Below are 25,292 nucleotides of genomic sequence, written 5' to 3'. Positions count from 1 at the left end.
AATGACTAGGAGTAGATTTTTCCTTGCACATGAACATAATTACGAGTTAAATCTCTGAAAAATAATCAAATTTTGCAAGAAATGTTAAAAAACATTGCAGCTACAAAAAGTAGTCATTATCATTCCAGTCACGTAAAACTCCAACCATTGGTGCTACTTAGCTGATAGGAAATCATCAGAAGAGATGGTCAGAAACACATGACTGTCATTGTTAGATTTCTGTTAGGACACTCATCTATGGGTCTTACCCCCTTCCCTTCTTACAGAATATCTCCTTCATTATCCAGTGGTTGGGTATTGAGGTGGGTTGGTTAATTATGGCATTAGCCAGAGCGCACAGCACATCGTTGTTTGGGACCCAGCCTCCAAGATGGCCCAGACTCAAGATGATAGAAATAAGTGCTGGTTCTTCAAGTTTCCATTTTACTTTGGAGTTCATCATGTGATCTTTCTTACACATACTTAGAGCTATGGGGTACAGGAGAGTCAACTGCGTGCACACTTGAGAGATGCCAGGAGAATACCCTCCATGAAGAGTCCAGCAGAGACAGGTCCAGCCCGACTTGGCAAAACAGCCTCGGTCTTTGTGCCCAGGGAGGAGTCTTCCTTTGGCTCTTTCTTGAACCAGATCCTGACCCAGCCATCCAGGTGGCATGTTCTCCCTAGAGAAATAGGACTAGATAAGAAACCACTTTTTAATTGGACTTGATTACATCTTGGGCCCAGCACCCCCCCCCGCCATGAAAGCCTCTAAGAGGACCTGACTTGGACACGTAGAGGTGATGTCCCCACCCACTTTCCAAGAAGAGAAGCTTGAGGGCAGAGGAAACAGCAACGTGGGCACGCTAAGTGCCTACCTGCTGACGGACCCTCTGAAGAGCTCCAGCCACCCTGAAAGTCCCCAGCTACTCCCTAAAATCCTTGAAGGTGAAGAGATTCTAAGGGACCCTTCACATGCATTATTCCACCAGTTCCCTAATGGGTCTCCCTGCCTCAGCTGCCCATCAGCCATTCTCCGTTTACAGCAAAAATTAAACTGTCTCATGGCACCCTCCTGTTTAAAATGTTTCAAGGTCCTCCTTTCCCTCAAGATAACAAACATTTTAATATGGTTTTCCGTATCTTTCTTTTTCTCTATCCCTAATTACCTCTCTGGGCTCATATTTCAGGATTTCCCCCTACCACATCTTTCAGAGGCAGAGAGGGCATCTGTCTTGCTCAGCAAATGCCCTCGTGCTTAGTACAACACTTGCTAGTGAACAGGCTTTCATGGAGGAATGAGTGACAAGGCTGGACCAAAGCAAATTTCTCTGATCCTTCCACACTGTATCAAGTTCAACATCCCAGATACTTTCTTCCACTGCTGCCTGCTCCTCCAGGAACCACTTTACCCTCCATCACCCTAACCCTTATCTCACCTGAAATCTTTGCATAAATCTGTCAGAGTACTTTGGCAGAAAGTGGCAGAAATCTTGACTCCAACTGACTGGAACAATTGGGAAATTTCTCACAAAATTCAAGACTAGGTACATTAAGCAGAAAGCCAAGATTCTGAATCTCTCACTGAAATGGTCTCAGTTGTGGGTTGAATTATGTGCCCCCAAAAGTTATGTTGAAGTAACCCAAAATGACCTTATTTTGAAATATAGGTGCTAAGTAAAAATGAGGTCATGAGGATGGGCCCTGACCCAGTATGACTGATAGTATAAGAGAGGAGATTTGGACATAGGCACAGACAGACACAGAGCGGAGATGATATGAAGACACAGATGGGGAAGGCAGCCATGTGACCGGGGTGGCATCTACTAACCAAGGACCTCCCGGGATTTCTGGCAATCATCTGAAGCTAGAAGAAGCTGGGAGAGTCCTTCAGAGGGAGCATGATCTTGCCAATACTTTGACTTCACACTGCTGAGCTGTGACAAAATTAATTCCCTTGTTTTCAGCCACTCAGTTTGGTACTTTGTTAAGGTAGTCCAAGCAAACTACGGCAGTTTCTTCCTCCATGTGTTGTCTTCATGTGTTAGCAAAACAGGTGCAGTATTTCCAAAATTTGCAATACAATCTTGAGGAACAAGAGGGTCATCTCTGTCCAGGTCTCCTTCTTTAGGAGCAAGGACACCTTTCCCAGTACCATTTTCTACTTCCCCCACTTTCTGTCATCAGCCATTGACAGCATTGGGTAACTTGGTCATCCCTAGAGGAATCATTGGTAAGATGACTGGAGTCAGCAGAATTGGCTTCCATTAATCACGTGGGAAGTGATGGCTATTGGAGAAACAGCTACAAAAACACCACAATGGTCAGACGCAAAGTTTGGTCAAGATTTCTCTCTCACATTTCTCATCTCTAAAGCTTTTACATGTCTGGTGCAAAATTGTGTATAAGTTGACATGTGATAGGAGGAGGGCTTGTGTTTAATTTCTCCCACTAGAAGCATCTGGGCTCCAGCATCTGGGCCCACATAGTATCTGCAGAGCAGCCAGCCTAGGGCCTGGCACAGAGTGGATTCCTGCTCTCCCTCTTTTTACAATAGTCGTCACTTTCTGTTACACACCATCGACATTTATGCAAGCTTCTCTTGCCTCGACTAGACCGCAAGAACTGGAGGGTGGCAGCTTTGTGCTCTCCTTTCCCAAAGCACTTACCACAAATGTGGGGATTACCAAAATCCCCGATGCCATGGGATCAAAATCATCAGGAAGTAGAGTGAGGGCAGAAACAACCAGGGAGCTTCAGCAGACAGTCCCATGAAATGGAGAAGAGAAACTTGAAATTTGTTAATGAGGAAAAAAGGAGAGAATGTTGATAGAATTTAATAAAACAACTTTGTCATCTCAACCAATCACTTTCTCTAATTTGGACCAAACAGACACATCACTGCTAAGCAGAAATCCCAAAGAAGATCAAGTCGTGCTGGGAGGTAGGATATCCATCCTCACCAGTCCTTGTTTTGTTGGGACTAATAGCTTGTATTACAGGGAGAATAATTAGATTAACTCTTCATGATGGAACAGCCTGTACAGTCAAAAGGCCCAAATGACAGGCAAGAACCACCAGACTTTAACAAAGACAAACAAGTTGAGTGTTTTTTATAGTTGTCTGACACAAGCTAATGCTTTCAAACATCCACTGTACATCTTCCACCAACTGAATATCTTTATTCCTTTTCTTCTCCCACTAATGGAATAAAACACAGGCCTCTTTTGTTGTCCAGTTCTACAAATGGGGAGTTTCTAATTCATAAGCAATACTTTACTGTCTATAAGAACAGGTCCTTGAATTTTAATATATTGTGTATTTCATGTTTTCTTAACTTGCATTTTTAATGTTAAATTAAAGATTTAACGTAATTTTAAAAATTAATTTGCATTCTTAAATGTTAATTACTTGCTCTGTTGAATTTTCACTTATAAAATTATGTCCAAAGCAGTTATACAATATAAGCAGTAAATGCTATAAAACACTTAATTACAAATTAATTTCTGTCTCCTCTCACCACCAAAATGGCTAATCATGCCTTTAGTTGTACTGAACAAATTACTGAGAAATTGAAATAAATAACTTGCTCCTTAATTTTTTTTTTGGCCAGATACAGTCTGACTATATTTCAAGGTGTAGTTTATCTTCAAAAGTATAGTTATTAGTTCAATATTTATTAATTTTTGTTTTATTTCACATATTCTTAATTTTTCATAGACTATTTCAGACACACAAGGAGATGTAAAGACTAATAAAGCGTATTCTTCTGTGGCTTGACAAGCACAGTAGTAGTTGGTCTGCAAGGCCTTGAGTGTCCCTTCCTTATAACTCACTTCTTTTTCCCGTGGAGAAACACCTTTTTGAATTTGCTACTTAATGTTCTTAGTGCATTCCTTTATGCTTTTAGTGCATATAGAAGCATCAACTAAAAATCACATATCTTTATGCGTAATTTAAACCTGCCTTATATAGTCTCAAACTGTACTGTTTCTTCTGCTAATTCCTTTTCTTTTTTTTTGCTCAACATTATGTTTGTGAGATTTATCAATGGGTACATGTACATGTACATTTATTTCTCTTTTGGTTTAATATACAACTATATATTGCATTATATTTATAGTGCACTATTCATATGAACACTTCACACTTTGTTTTCCCATTCTCCTGTCAGGTAGGTGAATTCTCCATGGGTTTGGACAGGACTTATGAATATGATGGAATTTTACTTCTGTGAATATGCTACTAATCAGTTAATTTGAGTCCACCGAAAAGGAATTATGCTGGTTGTGCCTGACACACTCAGTGGTACTGGGTTCCTAGGAGAGGAATTTGTTTCAAGAGTCTCTTGTTGGCTTTGAAGAAGTAAGCTTTCATGTTCAAGGGCCATGTGGCTAGGTCTCGAGGGTAGCCATTAGGAGCTGTGCGCTTCACGAATGCAGGATCCTCAGTCCTGCAACCATAGGAACTGAATTCTGAGAACAGTCTGAATGGGGGTTTAAGAAACTCCAAATGAGACCACAGCCCAAACTTCACCTTGATTTCAACTTCTGAGATCCTGAGCAGAGAACCCAGTTACACTGTACCCACATCTCTAACCTGCAGGAACCACGTATATTAAATGGGTATTGTTTTAAGATGCTGAGTTTGTGACCACTTTTAACACAGAAATACAAAACTAATGCAATCAGGTTTGGGATGTTTGCTCCTCATATTTTGTGACTCCAAATAGCACTGCTCTGAGCATTGCAAATGAACTTGTACACACGTGAAATTCTGCACGTGTGGATGTTTTGGGGGAGATATGTAGCTCATATGTAGCTAATAGTAGAAGTGCTGAGTCTTGGGATAAAGATAACTCATCTTCAGCAGGTATTGATTATCTTGCATTCCAGTGTCATTTCCCCAGTGTATCTGCCAACAGCAGATACATGAGAAGGTTCTCTGCTTCACAACTCAGCAACACTTGGTCTTATCAGGCTGTATTTTGCTTTCAACATTTAGCTCTTCATTTAACCTAAGTTGATTTGTGTGGTTTCTGTGAGATAGGGAGCAATCTTATTTTATTTCCTTTCATATCCTTTGAATAACCCATTGTCACAGTACCATTTACTGACTAGTCTTTCCATTCCCCATGGTTCTTCCTCACTGGCTGTGTCAGAATAGGATTCCATGTGTGTGTGTCCTGGTCAAGACACACAAACTCCTTTTTCATCTCCTTTGACCATGAAAAAAAATTCTTTTTTGTCAATCTCTGATGAAGACCAATGAATATCCTGTTTTACTTGAGTAGTTCAGTTAGCAGACTCTTGCTTTCAAGGGTCTGTGACTTTGCCCCTTGTGCCTGACAGTATATGAAAAACCAAAGGCTCGCAGAGACCATAAATCCCCTAAGAGTGCCTTTTTTTGACCCAAGCTGCTTATTAGCTTTTAGTCCATTTTAGTTTCCATTATTTCCTTAGGGTCTTAAATAGGTCTTTAAAAGGATTTGTTGCATTTTAACCAGAATTTGGAGTGGGGGATTATCAGTTTTTTCTCATATATGATCAGACACTGAGGTTCACTAATATAATTTTGAGAACTAAAAAAATCCCATTCCATTGATTATCTTTCAGATGTATATATTTCTTTCTTTTTTTTTTTTCTGTAGACACAACCTGATCCCAGGCCATCCCAACATCCGCCTTCACCATCTGCAACCTCGTTATTTGTTTGCATTACAGATATTGTCTCCTCTTGATTCTTATAAACTCATGTCGGTGCTCCCCTAATTGCTACACCATTGAAATCCATTTTCCACAAAATATTGGATACATCCATTCACAATGATTGATTAAATAGTGTATATGTTTTGTTTCTGTTTATAATTCAGCCCACGTTCTTTGTGTGATGGAACGATGAAGCGTCCACACATGAACAAACGTACGAACTGTCCTCTTTAACTTGTGACACAGTTAAGAGTGTAAGGAAGAAGTCAACTTACCCCATAGCAGACACATAAGAAAGAACTCAATGAAGCCAGAAGGTGAAATATGGTATCAAAGATGTGCTGGAGAATATTTTAAAATCCTGGGAACCTACTGTGTGCTAAGCACTGAGCTCTGCAAAGCTCTATGAAGAGTGGTCTTTAGGGATGTGTATGGTTTCAACAGATAAGAACTTGGGTAATGGCGTTACATGAGAGTATCCCTTATCAGGAAGACAGAATTAGTAAATCAGAGACATGGAGAATCACAGGGCCTGGAGGGACAGATGAGAAAGGAACTGCAGTGTTCACGTCTGGAGCCAGATGATAGGGTGTTTTCTGAGGTTGGAATTGTGACACAGGGGAATGGTTGAGAAGATTCATTTTGTCATTCTTATTTTCTTTCTGGAGAATAAAGGAGAGCTATTTTAAGGAAGCTACCTAGAAGAAATATTACTTCTCAGAGGAGGTATTTTCATTGAACAAAATGTACTTTTATTGGCCAAAGACAAAAGTATATAACTGGGGAATTTGCAGCACTGTCTGGACAGGATGGGAGGTAATTTTTAATTTTTCTGTGTGCCATTACTGTGTCAAATCTACAGTTCTTAAAGTTGGTCCCGTCTAAGGCTTTAGGCCAAGTTCATCCATGTCTGGACCTGGCCCTGTAACAGAAACTAGTACCCTGCTTTAAACTTTAAAGCATAGCTTTAAAAGTGATTATAACTTAATGTAACCATCTTGCCCCCAAAATCTATAAAATTAACTTTATTTTCTTTCCACTGTTAAAACAGAGGGATTGGTTGGGGGTTTTTGTTTCCTTGTTGTTTGGTTCGGTTTTTTGTTTTTTTATTACATTTTGTTTTGCTTTTTTTGCTCCTAGTTGAATTTCTTTCTATGGTGATTCATCAGTGGCATAGTGATAAAATAATATCTGGTGCACTTCCTTTTAAAGGGCGATTTTAACGCAGCATGAATCACACAGAGGCAGCTGTCTTTTCTGTTTGTGTTGACATCAATGATCCACTGAACTGCAGTTATCAGAATTTCTCCTTGAATAAAGCATCCTTATATTCCAACCCTGAATCCCAGATGGGCACTCTTTTTGGGGGGACCTTTTTTGCACTTCATCATATTTTGGTTTTCTACCAGTCTTCACATTTGCAGTTTTTCAACTATTAATTACCATATTATACTCCTATTATTTTAATAATCTACTCCATTCTGCCAACTTCAGAAATAAATGAGAGTAATTAATGAGGAATATTTGCCTCAGTTAAGATGAACTTCTGTAAGGATATTTTCTGATGAAAAGGTGACTATATTATTAAATATTTTGTTGAGTCTTACCTACAAAAAATAAAAATCTGTGATGAGACATTTCAGCTTTCTTCCCATGACTACCTGCAATTCCCCATCATTGGAAATAGACTAGTAGTACATGTTTTAGAGGATGTGCTGCAAGGTAACAGGCAATGTAATACAACAGGTAGTATACTTAAGGTTCTTAAATGTCATGAAAACCCAGTTTCTCAGCATAACACTCTAAACACCTAGCAGTAAGCACATAACCCAAAATGCAAGGGTGCTTTAGTAAATGACTGGGGCATTAACTGAGCACTAAGTACTCAGTTTTCTGTATTGCACTGAAAGTTTAACAACAGGCCCCTTTTATTTTTTGAATCCCCTGATTGATTTTCATAGGTATAACTGATTGGGTTTTAATTTCCGTAGTGGTTTTACAAGTGATTAAGCTACTACCTTTTTCATATGGTTGCATTTATATGTGAGGTTTTTTTTTCCTTTCATAATTTTCTTACTTCTAGGTATAGCCTTTTCTTTCTACTCAAAGAATTTACTTTAATGTTTCTTGGAAGGACGGCTTAATGGTGATAAAATCCTTTAACTTTTGTTTGAGAAACTCTTAAACTCTCCTTTAGTGTAAATGATAATCTTACTGGTGGAGTATCACTTGTTGCAGGTTTCTTCCTTTCAGAACATTTTTTTAAAGATTTTTATTTATTCATTTGACAGAGATCACAAGTAGGCAGAGAGGTTGGCAGAGAGAGGGGGGGAAGTAGGCTCCCTGCTGAGCAGAAAACCCTATGTGGGGCTTGATCGCAGGACCCTGAGACCATGACCTGAGCTGAAGGCAGAGGCTTAACCCACTGAGTCACCCAGGTGCCCTTTCTTTTTAGAACTTTGAATATATCATGTCTCTGCTGGACTGTTACATTTCTGTTGAAAAATTATCTGATAGTCTTATAAGATTCCCCTTGTGTATAACTGTTTTCTTTTACTGCTTTTAAAATTCTCTTTTTGTCACCACTTTTTGCCATTCTAATTATTATGTGTCTTTGTGGACCTTCTTGGATTAATCTTGTTAGAAACTCTCTGTACTTCCTGAATCTAGATGTCTGTATCCTTCCCCAGATGAGAGAAAACTTGAGCAATTGTGTCTTCAAATAATATTTCTGTCCCCTTCTCCTTCTCTTATTCTGAAATCCCAATAATATAAATTTTATTATGCATGATGATATTGCTCAGTTCCCTAACTCTTTTCTCATTTTTTATTATTCTTTTTTCTCTTTGCTTTTCAGCTTGGTTACTTCCCATTACCATCTTTCAGATTGCTAATCTGTTCTTCTACATCCTCTAATCTACTACTGATTCCCTCTAGTATATTTTTTTTAATTTGTGTTATTGAGTTCTTCATCTATGACTAGTTCATTTTTAAATATTTTCTGTCTTTTGGTTGAAGGTCTCACTGAGGCCTTCCACTCTTTTCTCAAGTCCAGTGAATATCTTTATGATCATTACTTGGAATACTTAATTAGGCATATTGCTTATCTCTGTTCATTTAGCACTTTTGCTGTGATTTTTGTCCTGATCTTTCATCTAGAACATATTCCTCTATCTCCTCACTTTCTCTATAACTTCTCTAACTTTCTGTGTTTCTTTCTATGTATTTGGAATGTCAGCTACATCTCCTGATCTTGAAAGTAGTAGCTCCAATTGCAGTTTTGAATATTCTACTTAGTCCTTTGTAACTCTCTGCAAAAATCCAAAAAGTAATATATATATATACACACATTAATATATACATATATATTGTTATATATATAGTATATTATATATTTTATATATACATGTAATATATATTATGTATTATAATATATAGTGATATATATTACAGAGAGGTAAAATATATATATATAAATATATATATATAAATATATATATATATATATAACAGGCAGATAAAATCAACTGTCAAACTCTTGTCAGTATCTGAAATCACTTATTATTAACTATTTCATATATGGATTAAATGCAGGACCATTTAACGCAATGCATAGTTTCATTCTTTCTTACTCCTCACCTCATCGGTATAACACCCAGCAAGTCAGTGAACCCAGAGCTGAGCTGCCTACCTATGCAGAGGACTGTCTCCAGCCTTCTTGAACATCTTCTCTATAAATCAATTTTAAAAAACCCTAATTTTCAGGAAATGTGGTGGGATAAAGTTTATGTAAACACATGAGTGAGCTGAGTACATGTGTGGGCAGACTGGGGGTGAGGGAGGAGGGCAGCATTACTAGGCAAATGGAAGTGAATAGCTTACATCCTATTATCCTATATTATGCCAATACAAAAAGGAAAAATAGTACAGGCCAGACAGGGACTAGATATAGAAAGAATCCTGGTAGCTAGTTCAGGCTTAGGTCTGTAAAATTGCTTCCATTGTTTTTCTTGTTATTTTAGCTTTCCACATGCTCTTCAATCCCAGGAAAAAGACAGTGGGTTAAGGGCAAAAATCCTGCTTCAAACCAATGGAGAGATACTAGATACATTTCTGTAAGAAAAACTGGAAATTCGATGATAAAGTATGCAAATTAATGTGAATGACAAGAAAATGATTCTGCTTACAGTGTGGACAATACTGTACATCCTTTCTCTTTGGATAAGCCACATTTTTCAGGCTGAGTGAAAAAAGGTATAAAACAAATGGGGCTTATGAAAACACGTGGCAAAATAAAAGAAAGGGGACACTGTCTTGGAATATAAGGAAGAATTTCTGCATTATCTAACTACATAAAAATTATTAAGGTAATCTTAAAATGACTGCCATTTCAACAAGACATGCAAAGAAATGTTTATTATATTTGACCCTATTCCAAAAAGAATAGAACTTGTTGATAAGGATTACAGCAAGATCAATTAAATTTAAACCAAATTTAAGAGAATTAGTCTAAAGAGAAAACAAAATTGAAACTACAGTAAACACAAAAACACAGATGTGCACCGTAAAGACCATCTCTGTTAGCTGGAGTCAAGACACGAGGGTGACTCCAGTCTTTCTATCAAATATAGACTTAGATAGGTAGATGAAAAATGATAATAAGGTAAAAACAAACTACTTCATAGAGAAGCATAATTATTCCTGATTAAGTCAAGGAAGATATTTCCCCAGGAGTCATTATTACTGATAGTAATAATTACTGTATATGAGACTTTTTACATGCAAGGCCCTTATAACAAGAAGTTTCCATTGAGAGAGAGAAGTACACATATAGACACATAGATATCCCCTTATATCTAACATAATCTCCAAAAAAACTATTAAGGAAGTATTTTCCCTGCATTATAGATGTTATAAAAAAAAAAAAGAAAAGAAAAAGCGATGAGGAGCATCATCAAAAATTGGTGAGAACTAACAAGAAAATGTACAAGGCTACTATAATAAAAAGTGTGATTCAGGGTTAACATACAGATGAATGGCCAAACATGTATTAAAAAGACGTTTGGACAAGAAAGTATCATAATCGGTGATTATAAGACTAATTATTATCAAACAAGCAATCTTGGGGATACCAGAGTCTTCCCGTACTCTGTATTACAATAGCTTCCAGGTGAATTAGACCAAGGATATTTGAAGTGTGAAAATGTAAGGGAAAAAAAAAGATAAAATGTCATCTTTCATCTTGGATGGTCAAGAACTTTCTAGGCCTGAAAGAACAAATTTGATTTCTCAGACAAGTCAAAAATAACTGCCACAAATAATTTTTAAGAACAGGGACGCCTGGGTGGCGCAGTTGGTTGGACGACTGCCTTCGGCTCAGGGCGTGATCCTGGAGTCCCGGGATCGAGTCCCACATCGGGCTCCCAGCTCCATGGGGAGTCTGCTTCGCTCTCTGACCTTCTCCTCGCTCATTCTCTCTCTCACTGTCTCTCTCTCTCAAATAAATAAATAAAATCTTTAAAAAAAAAAATAATAATTTTTAAGAACAAAGGAAAACGTGAAGAGGCAATTTTAATTTATAATGCATGTCAGAAAGAAAGTGTTGAATGGACAACATCGGTTATTTTTATTTTTGACTAATGGTGATGTGCACTGCCAGCAGAAAGCCCTCTCACACATTGCACGGGGCAATGAACATTTGTGTAACTCTTCTGGGAATCCGTTTTTCATTATATATGAAGACACCAAAAAGCATTTTTTTTTCTCTTTGATCTAGTGATTGCATTTCTAGAAATCTACTCCAAGAGAATAACCAGAGATGCACACAAAGATTGATCTTTAAAATTATACTCTTTGTAACATTGTGAAAATTTTGAGATAGCTTTAATGTCCAACCACATGGAATGTCTAAATAAATTTTAAATGTGGTGGTATGTCATACAGTTATCAAAACTATATTTTTACAGCTTAATTTAGGAGGTAAGCCATCCCTAACATTCATGGAGATGATAAAATATTAAGCAAAGAAGCGTAACAACTATGTTTGTAGCTGAATTCAGTTTTGTTTCAAAGACATAAATGTCCAGAAAAAATATATATAATATGTCCCTTTATATACCTACTCTTGCCAGAGACATAACGTTGTAGAAGACTAATTTTAGTTATATAATAAAACTAATTTTAGTTCATAACTTACAAAATCAGCTTTATTAAAGTTAAATCATTTCAACGAAACATTTATTTGTAAACAACTATTAAATGTATTTTTCAAGGTATTAGAGTTGGGGGAAATCGGAGGGGGAGACAAACCATGGGAGACTGTGGACTCTGAGAAACAAATTGAGGGCTTGGGAGGGGAGGAGGCTGGGAGGTGGGGTGAGCCTGGTGGTGGGTGTTAAGGAGGGCACGGATTGCGTGGAGCACTGGGGGTGGTGCATAAACAATGAATCTTGGAACACCGAAAAGAAATAAAATAAAATGAAAAATAAAAATAAAGTAATTATTGATAGATGTTAATAAAAGAATACAGACAAGGCTTTGAAATCTATATTTGTGAAAGAAAAGAGCAGACAATATTATTTGCAGTAAGGCTCATTATTTGTCAACTTAGTGAGGAAAAATGTGAAATCAGAGCCCATTCAAAGAGGGCAAACAATGGCAAACTCCATTTCTAAAGTGTAGGTTTAAAAAAAAAAAAAAAGCTAACCTATAAGCTTTTTCTGACCATAGTTGCTTTCTATTTGACGTCACGTCACGTAGAAAATCTTTTTTCTTGAGCATTGTTATGCAAACCAATGGTAACAAAACACTTTAATGTCTTGTGTGGATTCCGTGGTACTTCCGTTAAAGAAGTTTTCTTGATAAATCATCAGCTTATTTTACAACAGGACACACATCTGGGTTTAGGAGCCCTGTTTCTTGTGTATATGTTACTAAATCTTTATTCATCAAAAGTAAAATGTCAAATTTCCTCTGTGTTTCTGTAGCACGTATTTGCCAATGAAACGCGTCATTGACATCATGAAAATTTAATATAACTGACATTAGCAAAATCATTAATTAAGAAATAGGGCATAAATACTCCCCGAAACTTGACAGTCTGTTCTATGAAGAAAATTAATTCTGAAGTTTCCTATTTGCATAAACCTCCGGGTCTCATTTTCACAGCTGTTTGTTCTGTCAGCTAGATGGTTGCATTTCAAAATTATTTTAATATAATCGGTGGGAAGTATACCTTTCAACTAAAAATATCATGCTCTGTAAGAAAGATTGTTTGGGGAAAAATTAAAAGTTCCTCAGTTCATCTTGATCTTTTTTCCCTTAAATGTTTCTAATATAAGAACTTTAACCTTTACGTCGTAAATGATTAATACATTTTTATTATTAAAACAAATTAAAATTCTGTGATTTTTAGATTCTCATGAAAATGAAAACATTGTGTTCTTCCGATATGGAAAAATGTTAGTGCGTGGAGCTTATTTTAGCCAAGAATAGAAGATACGAGATACCTATTTTTCATTAATCAGCTGAGTATAATACGGGGTTTTAGACATGTACCCAAGCCTGTATAAGACAAAGAAGGTAAACGTTTTAAATACTACAAAATTTCTAAAATTTAAATATCACCTTGCTTGTCTCGGGACATCAGCAATTATTAGATCTTAAGATGTCTTGTACCTGCAATGTTCAAAATGAAGCAGGAATTTGAAGGCAGCAGATCCCAGCCTAGAGGTCCAGGGCTACCGCTTGCTCCCTGCAGGTCTAGGCTAATCGTGTAAGACCTCTGAGCGCCAGCAGCGGCTACTGTCTGTGCAATAATCATCCACGGGGCTATTACTCACGTTGCTCTACATAATGGACAATTAGCTGCTTCGGGAGCTGTGAAGCACCATGTAAATGCTAGTCATGGTTCAGTGTCTCTCCTCATGTCATTTTAATCTTATCCTGAAAGAAATCGCAGGAGACTACACATCCGTGGTTTTTGCCTGCGTGGTCAGTGGCGGTGTTCTCTGTAAAAGTGAACCCAAGCCTGGCTGTTGAAAAGAAAAGAGAGGTTTGGGTACACCTACAGACACTTCCAGGATGAGAGGAAGATACACGGACTCTTACAAATGGGTTTCTGCCATCTTTCCTTTTACTCCGGAAATTATATTTAAGTGTAGGCTCTACTTAAAGTAATTTGCTGCCGGAGTAGGCATAACGTTCTGATGCCTGCTTTGCTTCTAATTACATTCAAACTCATTTTGACATTTAAGGCCAATTACTTCCGTCCTGATTCAGTAAGGCTTTTCCATGGTGGTCTGAAATTTGACCAATAAAGAGACTTCCCCCACCCTTTTTTATTCATTTAAATGGAATGCTTGGCAACAGCACATTTTAGGAATTACAGAAGTGAGATAAATACTATGGGTTCATTTTGGAAAAAAAAAAAAAAGCAAAAGAACTGCTTGGTCTTTTTTGTCAATATAAAAGGCAGTCACAGAATTAATTAAAACCTCCAGTTTCAACCTTTATTTCTTTCTCAGGGACAAGGATTAAGGTGTGATCATTTTATAGGGAGATTAGTATTTTAAGCATTTCACTTCTACTAACAACAAAGGTAATTGTTTTCAACAGATCTCGAATTTCAGAAGAGTTCCTATAAAGAGAGAGATCTACGTGGCTCTAAAACCTTTACCATTTAAAAGTCACTTGTAACTAAACTTTCCAGAACAGGGCCCTGCAATAAAATCCAGTCAGTGTTTCAGTGTGTTTCCAGATCTCAGTGTATGTGGTAACTCCAAGCACAGAACCTTTTTTACTTAGCTGTCTATTATCAGTCCATTTGCAAATGCTGTGATTTTTACTGTTTATTCAGTAAGTACTCAGATGAATTAACAGGACCGAAAGGCAATTTATCAGCCTCTATTAGTAACAAAACATTTACTCTAGCCTTTTTCTATAATTTATAGGTAAAATATAGTCTGGGAATATGGCCTGGAAAATACGTTGTATGAAAACAAAGTTTTCGAATTCATGGCCAGTACCAATTAATAGATCATAAAATAGAGACGCTTACAGCTATCAAGAACATGTAGGGAATCATTTAGTTCAAAGATAAAATAAAACGATGTCTCCAAAAACAGTCACACTTTCAAAATCATGTATCTAAAAGGAACTGTCTTCTTTAAAAATACAGTTTATCCAGTATAATTTTATATGACTCTGTATATGACATAAAGAGTTTTAAGTCAAAGAGACTATATAGAGATTCTGAAATTTAAACAAGGGTTACTAAGAGAGATTTTTAAATTTTTAATTTAAAATATTACTTCTATGGTGCTTTCATGTTTTTAAAGGCCTCACACATCTGCTGTACTTTTGTGTGAGGCCTTTAGAAACATGAAAGCACCATAGAAGTAATATTTTAATAATAACTTACTTTGATTCTCAAAACAGTCTTCAGAGTGACACTGACACATTTCAGGAAGCTTGGTGTCTGGATGGCTCCGTGTTTCACCCAGTGCCACTAAGCAGGGCAGCGGTTTGATCCCAAACTTGAGCCCTATGACTGCAGAGCCAAACACTGGGTTCTTTGCCCCACTGCACTGCCACTCACAGGAGGTCGAGGTCTTAGGCTCAGCACATTCAGCTTCTATTTTAAATGGTACTCTCAGCTCTCCCCTCTAGGAAGGTCATCTCTTGAGAGTGAGGGCAGAGATGGGGTGGGTGAACTCAGGTAGATGACAAGAAGTTTTGGAAAGCTTGTGGATGGTCATGGACTCAGCGAAAACAGGGAAGAGCCTTGCTGGACAGTGTTGAGGCCCCTTTGGAAGCCAGGGAGAAGGGAACCTGTTTTCCTAGGGGTAACCCTCTCCTCGGAGCAGCCCGATGAAGAGTCAGGCCCACTTACAAGTTGGCATTTTTCCTGAGAGTTGGCCAAAAAGACAGACAGATGGAGATTGGGGAACTGAGAAAAGTGTCACTGAATTGATGGTTGCTGGAATTCCATCGAAACCATTCAAGGAGAAATCTGGAGTAAAGAAATGGCTACCGCCAATGGCTTTGACATTACAGTGCTATGTTTTCATTCCAGATTTCAGATCCAGAGTTTCTGTTTATGGATAACTTAGTTTCACCACAGTAAGTGGTGCTCCTAGAGCTTTTATTTACTATAGTTTTAAAATACATTTAAAAATGTCATTTTTATTGGGATTTTCCCATGCCCCAATTCTCCCTAAGACCTTGATCTTGTCAGTCATGATGTTGCCAGCCAACATGTGGTAAGACCAACATTTGCTATTCATTGATGTCATTCTAAATACTACAAATGTGAGGGACACCTGGATGGCTCGGCAGTTGAGGGTCCAACTCTTGGTTTTGGCTCAGGTCATGATATCACTGTTGTGGGATGAGCCCCACGTTGGGTTCTGCGCTGAGCATAACGTCTGCTTCAAATTCGCTCTCCCTCTCTGCCCATCTCCCACCCATGGTCTCTCTCTCTAAAATAAAAAAGTAAATAAATCTTTTAAAAAAATACTACAACTTTGAATAGCTGAGTAAGTTTTAAATAAAAGGAGCTATATAAGAAAATAGTAAAGGATCATGACATTAGTGGGTTTTTCAGAGGATACAACTCCTCAACATATTACTGCTTTTTGGGTGGAGAAAAAGAAATAAGGACATTGAGTAGGTTACTAATTAAGGCAATTAAAACTACAGGAGGTGTCACTTTTGTACTCAGTGAATATCATCAAGTCAAATCTTCTATTTTAGGATTGACTGGTAGTAAGACACAGCAGGGAAACTCCCCATAAAAAGGTTGAGCCACTATATAAGTTGTCAAATGGATTTCATTTGGAAAGCAAATCTATTGGAGAGAAAGAGTTCTTGAAACCAGCTAAAGATAGATAAAATAGATGTAAATTACATTGTACCATGAAAGCTGTATGTTTGCCTGTGTGGTATGCTTCACCATGTTTTAAAATGTTTACTGTGTACACTTTTCAAAATAAAATAGGTATCTGTTTTTACATATATCTTAACACAAAAGGTAAAAGGCATATTAAGTGCAAAGGAATTTTTACGCCCACACAAAACCTGTACTAGAATGTTTATAGAGCATTATCCATGATAGCCAAAAAGTGGAAACCAATCAAAAATCCATCAACTGATGAACTGATGAAATATGATCTATCCTTAAAATGCAATAGCCATTGACAATAAATTGCTGATACACACTACAACATGGATGAACCCTGACCACAGATTGTATGATTCCATTCATAGGAGATGTGCAGAATATGCCAATTCATACAAACAGAAAGGATATTGGCTACTGAAGGCTGCAGGAGGGAGGAATGGGGAGGGAATGCCAATGGGTACATAGTTTTTGAGGGGAAGCAGAGATAATGTTCTTAAGTTAATTAGTGACAATGTTGTACAACTCTACAAATAAACTAAAAGCACTTAATTATAAACTTAATTTTTTTAAGAATTATTTTTAGGAGGAGGGGGAGCAGGAGGTGGAGAGAGAGGATCTCCAATAGGTTCCCCACTGACTGAGGAGCCCAACACGAGGCTCGATCTCAGGACCCTAAGATCATGACCTGAGCTGAAATCAAGAGTCAGACGCTTACCTGAATAAGCTATCCACGCGCCCCAACACTTAACTGTAGACTTTAAGTGATGTATCTGATGGTATATAGCTCAGTAAATACCTATCTCAGTAAAAATATATCTTAGTAAAACTGTTATTTTAAAAACTTCAAAAGAGTATTTACCCTGCCTCCTAGTTCCTCAGGCCTCCCCATTCCAGTCCCCCAAGCACTAAGTTTATTTTATAGGATTGCAGTCATTTTAAGGTCCACAAAAACATATCAGATTTATATATTACAGATGGGATCATACTATATATTGTGTTCACTTTATGTTGACCAAAACCTGAGGTACTTACCTATCCAATTTTTTTTAAGATTTTATTTATTTTTTTTTAATTTTTATTTTTTTAATTTCTTTTCAGGGTTCCAGAGTTCATTGTTTATGCACCACACCCAGTGTTCCATGTAATACGTGCTCATCCAACTTTTTAAGAATATTTATTTTTTTAACCTAAATTGATATCCACACATACTCAAAGCCCAAAACATGCATTGGGACATCAAGTTATCAAAGGGCATCCATGTTATCTTTCTAAAGGGTTATAAACTGCTTTGTAAGGCCTGAACAGAGACTTATAACCTGTTTACTTTGGAATAGGATAATACTGTTGTTTTTCTTTCACCTAACTAGAAGAAGGTCCATCAGAAAGAAATTCAGGGTCAGAATGGGTCCTTGGGGCCTTTAGAGAGAAAAGGATGTACTGTCATGGATAAACCCGTCTCTGCCACCAATACTTCAGTGTGGGCCCTCGGCCCTGGTGGAAGCCTGGTCTAGGGGATATTGTTCATCCCATCTGTGGTCGACACGCAAGGCTATTAGTTGGAATAAAATAGAAGCTATGAAAATACTTTCTTATTTCTCCCTCTTTGGTGGTCTTATTTTTACTCAAGTCCTCCAGTCTCAATTTATGACCAGAAAGGATAGTACCAAAATGTAGGGCTACTTGGGGGGGAAATTGCTGGCTGTTTTAGTGGTGATATCAGGGAACATTGAGAATAAATGTAGAACTGAGACCACAAACCAAGGTTGGATTTAACAGGATTTCCTCACAGACTGACTGCAGGATGTAAGGAAAGGAGAAGAACCAAAAATGTCTGTGAGATTATTGGCCTGAGTAATTTGGGAAATGGAACTGTCATTCTTCTGAGATGGGAAGGAGACAGAAGAAACAGATTTGGAGAATAGGGCATAAAGAGTTTGGTGTGGAACATCTAATTCCCGTTCAATACACATCCAAATGGAAACAAGGAGTTGATTCCAGGTATGGAAAGGCATTGGAATGAGTGAGACCAACTAGTTAGTGAGTATTGAGAGGCACAAAAAAGATTGGAGGACCAAGCCCTGAGACTCTGCAGCTTGGAGAGATTAATCTGGGCAATACCAGCAAAGGAGCCTAAGAAGGGCTGACAGTGAATTTTGTGGCTCTCCACTGCAGTGCTTGGGCCCTTCAGTGACCCCAGGACCCTTTTCTCTGCTCTTAGATGTGTTTTCTCTTGCATCAGCCCTGGAAGAGTTTGCCTTGTCACCCTTCTGTCTTGGGACGTTCACCCTCTACTCTGGCCTTGCCCTTTGTTTTGTTCCCCCTTACCTGAGGGATATGATGTACTCCAATTAGTAACAGTGCTCCCTGTGCCAGGGATTTTCACAACCTTTCTTCTCCACTCAGTGAACATCACTTCCATTTCTGCTTTGTGTTTTCTTTCCTACTTAACTTCTGTTCATTCAGAGATTTTTGCCTCCTTGGATTTTCAACATGCTCTTAACTCAGCCTTCCTTAATGATCCCTCTTGCTCCTACTGACCTGCATAGCTAGTCCTCCGTTGTTCACCTCCAGATGCTACTGCTAACACGGTGATTTTTCTCTATAGCTTCCACTGGAGGTCATCCATTGGCAATGTTTTTGATTGGGTTAGCTCTTTTCTGATGGGGCAGAGTTGTTTACTGCTGATCACCTTAAGGGCAACTGACCATTTTCTGCTTTACAATTCATCCCTGATTTAATTAGTGCAGCCAAGCACCTCCAGTATGAAAGGGACTGAACTGTATAGTGGTGTTTAATATGGGAAGAATCAAAAAGTAAAAGCACTTGTAGGGGCTCCTGGGTGACTCAGTCCAACCCAGGAGTTAAGTGACCAACTCTTAATTTTGGCTCAGGCCATCATATCAATGCAGTGAGATCAAGTCCCTCATCAGAGCTTGGGAGCTGGGCTTGGGGCCCACTCCTTAACATTCTCTCTCTCTCCCTCTCTCTCTGCCCCTCCCCCACCCCACTTGCATGAACATACATACATGCACTTTCTCTCTCTCTCTCTCTAAAAAATAAAATATAATAATTCTTTTAAAAAGTCAAAGCACTTGTAAACAAAGTTGTTTACTCCTATTTATATAAGTAGGTTTGGACTTGAGGGATAAAATAGCAAAATCACAGACCCTCTGTCCCTAAAACCAAAGGAAACAAAAAGAACAGTTAATCATCAGTCAGAAAAAATTACACCAGCAAAAACCACACAAAGTCAAGGCCACAATTTTGTGCCATTATCTTTGAATAGCAGCTACTAGGAAGGAGGAAGGAAAGGGGGGTCAAACAGAGAGAAAATCATAGAGGATGAACTCTCTATGCTCATGCCTTAAGCCTGTTTTTCAGATGTTGAGAAGAAAATAAATTGGAAAAGCAAATCCTAAAACATGTACTCACCTCCCTCAGTTTGAGGAGACCAGGCCATGGGAACATGCATAGGCCTGGAAAAAGACAATGAGGAACCCCCAAATATAGAGATGACTTGTTCCAGCTCTTGTGCCAGAGAAAATAAAATGCTAGTTCTTACTGTTTTATTTTTCCCATTTAGGAAGAAAGCTTGAAAGTGAAAGCACAATAATCATAATTTCCAAAAACGAATTATCTTCCATAATAAAAGGTTAGCACAATGAGACTATGAAGAGGAAAGAAAGAAACAGAAGCCACAAGGGGACAGGTGGCCTTGGGGGAAGGGTGGTAAGGAGAGCCCCTCTTGCCCTCTCCCTCCACACAGATTCTGTGTGTCACACTGTGTGACACAATGTAAGGGTCCTTGAGTTACATCTCCATCATCAGAATCTAAATCTCTGGATAAAATCTCAACAGAACTGACATAGCAGCCTTCAGGCAAGACACCAATTAGTCTTCAGCCTGTGATAGAGGTATTTCATGGGCCCTCCTTTTCATTGTTTATCCACATAAGCAGCTAGAAACACACGCATTATAACAAAGCATTGCTCTCAAATACAAGAGAACCCAAATAGGCAGAATCAGGCTGTTTGCCCCAGCCCTGGAGACAGTGGGGAAAGCCGGTGAATGGGAAGGTGCTAACACCTGGGACTGATTGGCTTTGGCAGCAGGAAAGATTTCTGGGCCCTATCTGAATTGAAGAAATATCTGAAGCTTGATATTCCAAGCATAACCTCCCATAGCCCTAGCAAATATTTCTGTCCCTGAAGACCCCTCTCCTCAAACCAAGACGCCAAAACAGAGAGAAGAAAACCTAGCTGACATTGAAACAGGACTCTCATGAGTGGGGATGAGATTCTGGGATGACTTTCTGATGCCATAATGGAGAGAACAAAAGATCTAGATAAGGAAGTTAAAAACAAGGTTTCTGACAACTGTGGAGCAGATTTCAAAAACAATTAGTCTAAATTAAAGTAAGTGGTAAGAAGACCCCCAAGAAGAATATCTGAGAGTAAGAGTCAAATGGTTTGGGGGTAATTGAAGGATATATATATATATATATATATATATATATACACACACACATATATGGGACATAACAGTAAACAATAGATAAAATCCAGGGGAATCTGGAAGCTATAAGAAGTTGAAGGAGAAAAAAGTATCTCTTTCTTTTTCCCAATGAAATGTGTGAAAAACGGAGTGCCTGGGTGGCTCTGTTGTTAAGTCTCCGCCTTCTGCTCAGATCATGATCCCAGGGTCCTGGGACCAAGCCCCGAACTGGGCTCCCTGCTTGGCAGGAAACCTTCTCCCTGTCCCACACCCCCTGCTTGTGTTCCCTTTCTCACTGTGTCTCTCTCTATCAAATAAATAAATAACATCTTAAAAAAAAAAAGAAAGAAAGAAAGAAATGTGCGAAAAATAATCAGAAAATCTCAACCAAAACTAAACTAAACATTGTGTAAGTAAGCAAAGATTCAGATAAAGTTCATGAAACTGTACCAGATTCTGAGCAATTAGTAAACAGTGAGAAATGGAGCCACTCAACCTGGACCATTTTCCCTCTGGCACCATACAGGTCACACTTTGGAGCTCTGGAGGGGGAAAAACAGTCTGAGCACATTACCGTGCTCAACAGTGAACAGTATTTTCATGGTCAACATATTGACTATCAATCTGTTGATTATCAATGTACTGACAAGCGTGAAAGACCAGTTAGTACTGAAAAACAGACTTAAGCATATAGCTTATGCTTCTCATTCATTAAGAAACCATCCTCAAGTTCCTTTACTGTGCAATATTTTAATGATATGGCATCACCTTGAATAAATTTTTGAAAAGTATAATCAGCTTAACAAGAAATGTGTAGCAATCATATAAGAAGAAATACTTGGTCAGAATTATGAATAAAAACTTAATAAATAGAAAGACAAACATTTCTATGAGATTGGTGAATAAGAATACCAATTTTTCTTGGACTAATGTGATCTCAACAAATAAAACAAGATATTTTGAGGAATTAATATATACAAATAATTAAAAGAATTCTGAAAACAAAAAATTATGAGGAGCAGGTAGGAATTCTAGCAGTTCTTAAAATAAATGTACAATTTGCTAGATAATTTGGAGGTGAGATTGTTGAAAAGCAATAGAAGTTTAGAAATGGAGCTGAAATTATATGACTATTTGCCATATAATAAAGGGGGTATTTTAAATTAGGGAAAAGATTTTTTTTTTCGACTTACATTGTGCTTAGTCAGCTGATCACCTATTTGAAAGAAAAATAAGATTAATTCCTGTCTCACTTCTTATACCAAAATAAATTCCATATTTAGACTGATTTAAATAGTGACTTCTGGTTCAGCATATTAGACATAATAAAATGAGAAAACTAAAACTACTTCATGAAAGTATGGGTACATATTAGTCTAATATTCCAGTGAAAGTTTTTTTTTTAACTTAGATAAAAGAATAGCAAATTAAGCCACACAGAAATTTAAAATTGATGTTTGCGGGTGCCTGGGTGGCTCAGTGGGTTAAGCCACTGCCTTCGGCTCAGGTCATGATCTCAGGGTCCTGGGATCGAGCCCCGCATCAGGCTCTCTGCTCAGCGGGGAGCCTGCTTCCTCCTCTCTCTCTGCCTGCCTCTCTGCCTGCTTGTGATCTCTGTCTGTCAAATAAATAAATAAATAAATAATCTAAAAAAAAAAAAAAGAAACCCATAAGGAGGAACAAAAGGTCCACAGGAAAATTGGCATTACAGAACAACAGATGGCTGGAGAAAAGAGAGGACTTCCTCCAGGCCTTTGTTCCTTGCCCCCTTTTCCACCATTTACCTCGTACTCATTTTCATCATGACAATCACTTGCCATCATTTTCCCCAAACAGTTCTTGCCTCACCCTAACTTGCACCTTGAAAGCTTTACCATAGATCTCTTATACACCATATTTTCCATTTTGCTTTTTCTTAGAGTTGGTCATTTTCATTGTTCTATCACTCTTGATTATAAATTTCTTAGTAGAAGAAACTGTGCCTTCCTTGTCTCAATCCCTGACACCTCAAGCCCCAAGAAACTACTAACAATCCATGTTTAAATAAGTAAGCTAAGAAGACCTTCAAGGGACACACATTCTGTGTGTCACACTGTGTGACACAATGTAAGGGTCCTTGAGTTACATCTCCATCATCGGAATCTAAATCTCTGGATAAAATCTCAACAGAACTATGGACTCTGAAAAACAGTCTGAGGGGTTTGAAGTGGCGGGGGGGTGGGAGGTTGGGGTACCAGGTGGTGGGTATTATAGAGGGCACAGCTTGCATGGAGCACTGGGTGTGGTGAAAAAATAATGAATACTGTTTTTCTGAAAATAAATAAATTGGGAAAAAAAAATAAAAATAAAAATACAGAAAAAAAAAAATAAAAAATAAAAAAAAAAAATTAAAAAAAAAAAAAAATCTCAACAGAACTGACATAGCAGCCTTCAGGCAAGACACCAATTAGTCTTCAGCCTGTGACAGAGGTATTTCATGGCCCTCCTTTTCATTGTTTATCCACATAAGCAGCTAGAAACACACGCATTGTAACAAAGCGTTGCTCTCAAATACAAGTCACAGCATCTTACAGGTGGCTAAACTGTGCAGAAATGAGATTATTTTTTCTTCTGAGACTCTGAAAAGAGTAGATGAGAACCCCAGTGTTCTTGCCCACATTGCTTCTCTGCCAGCAACAGATTACAATCCCATAACTCCGCGTTCCCAAGCATTTACTGAATGCCTAATAGCTGAGTATTCATGAAAGCTAATGCAGTGGATGAAAACAAATTAATTTGGTTGGTGCCCAAGGCAGTTGAAGGGTATACCTGCATTTTTTGGTTTCTCAGTACTGAGAATAGATGTTGGATTCGATCACAAGCTTGCCTGTCATTTTGGGGGAAAAAAATCCTTGTTTGGGGAAAGAAAACTTCCCTTTATACTGGTGGGTGTTTTGATCTTCCCCTATTGCTGTTGAGTCTTTAGGATGTACACATATTTTCACACTGGTGACATCTTCATTGAAGGCAATACAGCAGTCTGGTATTTTATGTGAATCATCTTTAGAACCTGTGTTCCTTGTCTTTGGATGTAATAAATACTCGACAGAAAAAACACACACACACACACACACAACAAAATAATTGCCCTCAATGATAAGTGTTGGCATACTTATGATGTTAAATGACGTGTTGCAAAGTCTTCTGAAGCATTTTTAGGGTGAGTTAGAGCTAATATTCTCTTGGGTGCCCTGGCAGGGAAGGTTTTATATTGTCCTTGACAATGCTGAGTTCAAGCATCAGTAACAGCATACTTCGGACTTTGGTGAACAAGATACACTGTAGTGTAATGAGATTATAGAAAAACGCAAGGAGATGTTAAGTGTTTCCCACATAGACAAAGGATAAGCAGAAATTCTATCTCCTCGTACAAGAATCATTTAACAATTAATCACTCCTTTGCTCAAGCGGGTCCACTATGTGTCAGGCGTTTAATGTCCTCTTCTACAACAGTTGGTTTGAGTGTTCCTAGCAAAACAAACTGCTAAGAGAGCTTACTGTGTAGGATTCAGCCTGGAAAGTAGCAGATTCAAGACCTCACTGAACACAGAATGCGGTGCTTAGGAAAAGGGTTTACTTTGGAGTCATAGCGACTCGGTGTGAATTGTTAGTGTCACACATTAGTAGAGTGACCTTGGCTAATCACCTCTCATCTTTAAGCCTCATTTTCCTTAATTTCAAAAACAAAGAATCAGAGTAGTTTATCTGCAGTGTCCATTTTGTCTCTAAGATCCTTTCAGGGTTATAGGGCCCTGTTGGTCTTTGTATTTCCCTGGGCCTTATTTCCTGGGATCTGAGAGCCCAGTTTACCCCTTCATTTTACTAAAGCCTATAAAAACATTTTTAATGAGTCATTAGATTCCAATTATCACTTTTCCCAGACATCATCATCATCGTAAATCCTCATTAAGAAACATTTATCGACCACTAATGTATACAAGATCCACAAATCAGAGCTGTACATATAACCCTATATTTAATAAGGAAAAACTTGTAAGAATGGAACTAACCAAAGATCTTGGCAGAGAAAGTATGGGTCTTTTAGCTTGGCTGGATTCTGTTGGAATGCTCTATTATCTATGTACATATGTATGTATTTATTTATTTATTTATCAATTTATTTATTTATTTAGGTCTTGGCCCCTTTCATGGTCTTGACTCTGTACCTT

At 38.0% G+C, this 25,292-nt stretch overlaps 1 protein-coding gene across 3 annotated transcripts in view; it reads left to right on the top strand.

The window, feature by feature from the left end:
* The window catches only part of NALCN (sodium leak channel, non-selective), a 316,125-nt gene that overhangs the window by 165,723 nt on the left and 125,110 nt on the right, over positions 1-25,292 (top strand). The gene's annotated exons all lie outside the window — the stretch shown is intronic.

Source organism: Neovison vison, chromosome 5, assembly GCF_020171115.1.
Source record: "Neovison vison isolate M4711 chromosome 5, ASM_NN_V1, whole genome shotgun sequence".
NCBI lineage: Eukaryota > Metazoa > Chordata > Mammalia > Carnivora > Mustelidae > Neogale > Neogale vison.
The sequence above is the reverse complement of the archived record's forward strand: the minus strand, read 5'-3'. Positions and strand labels throughout refer to the sequence as shown.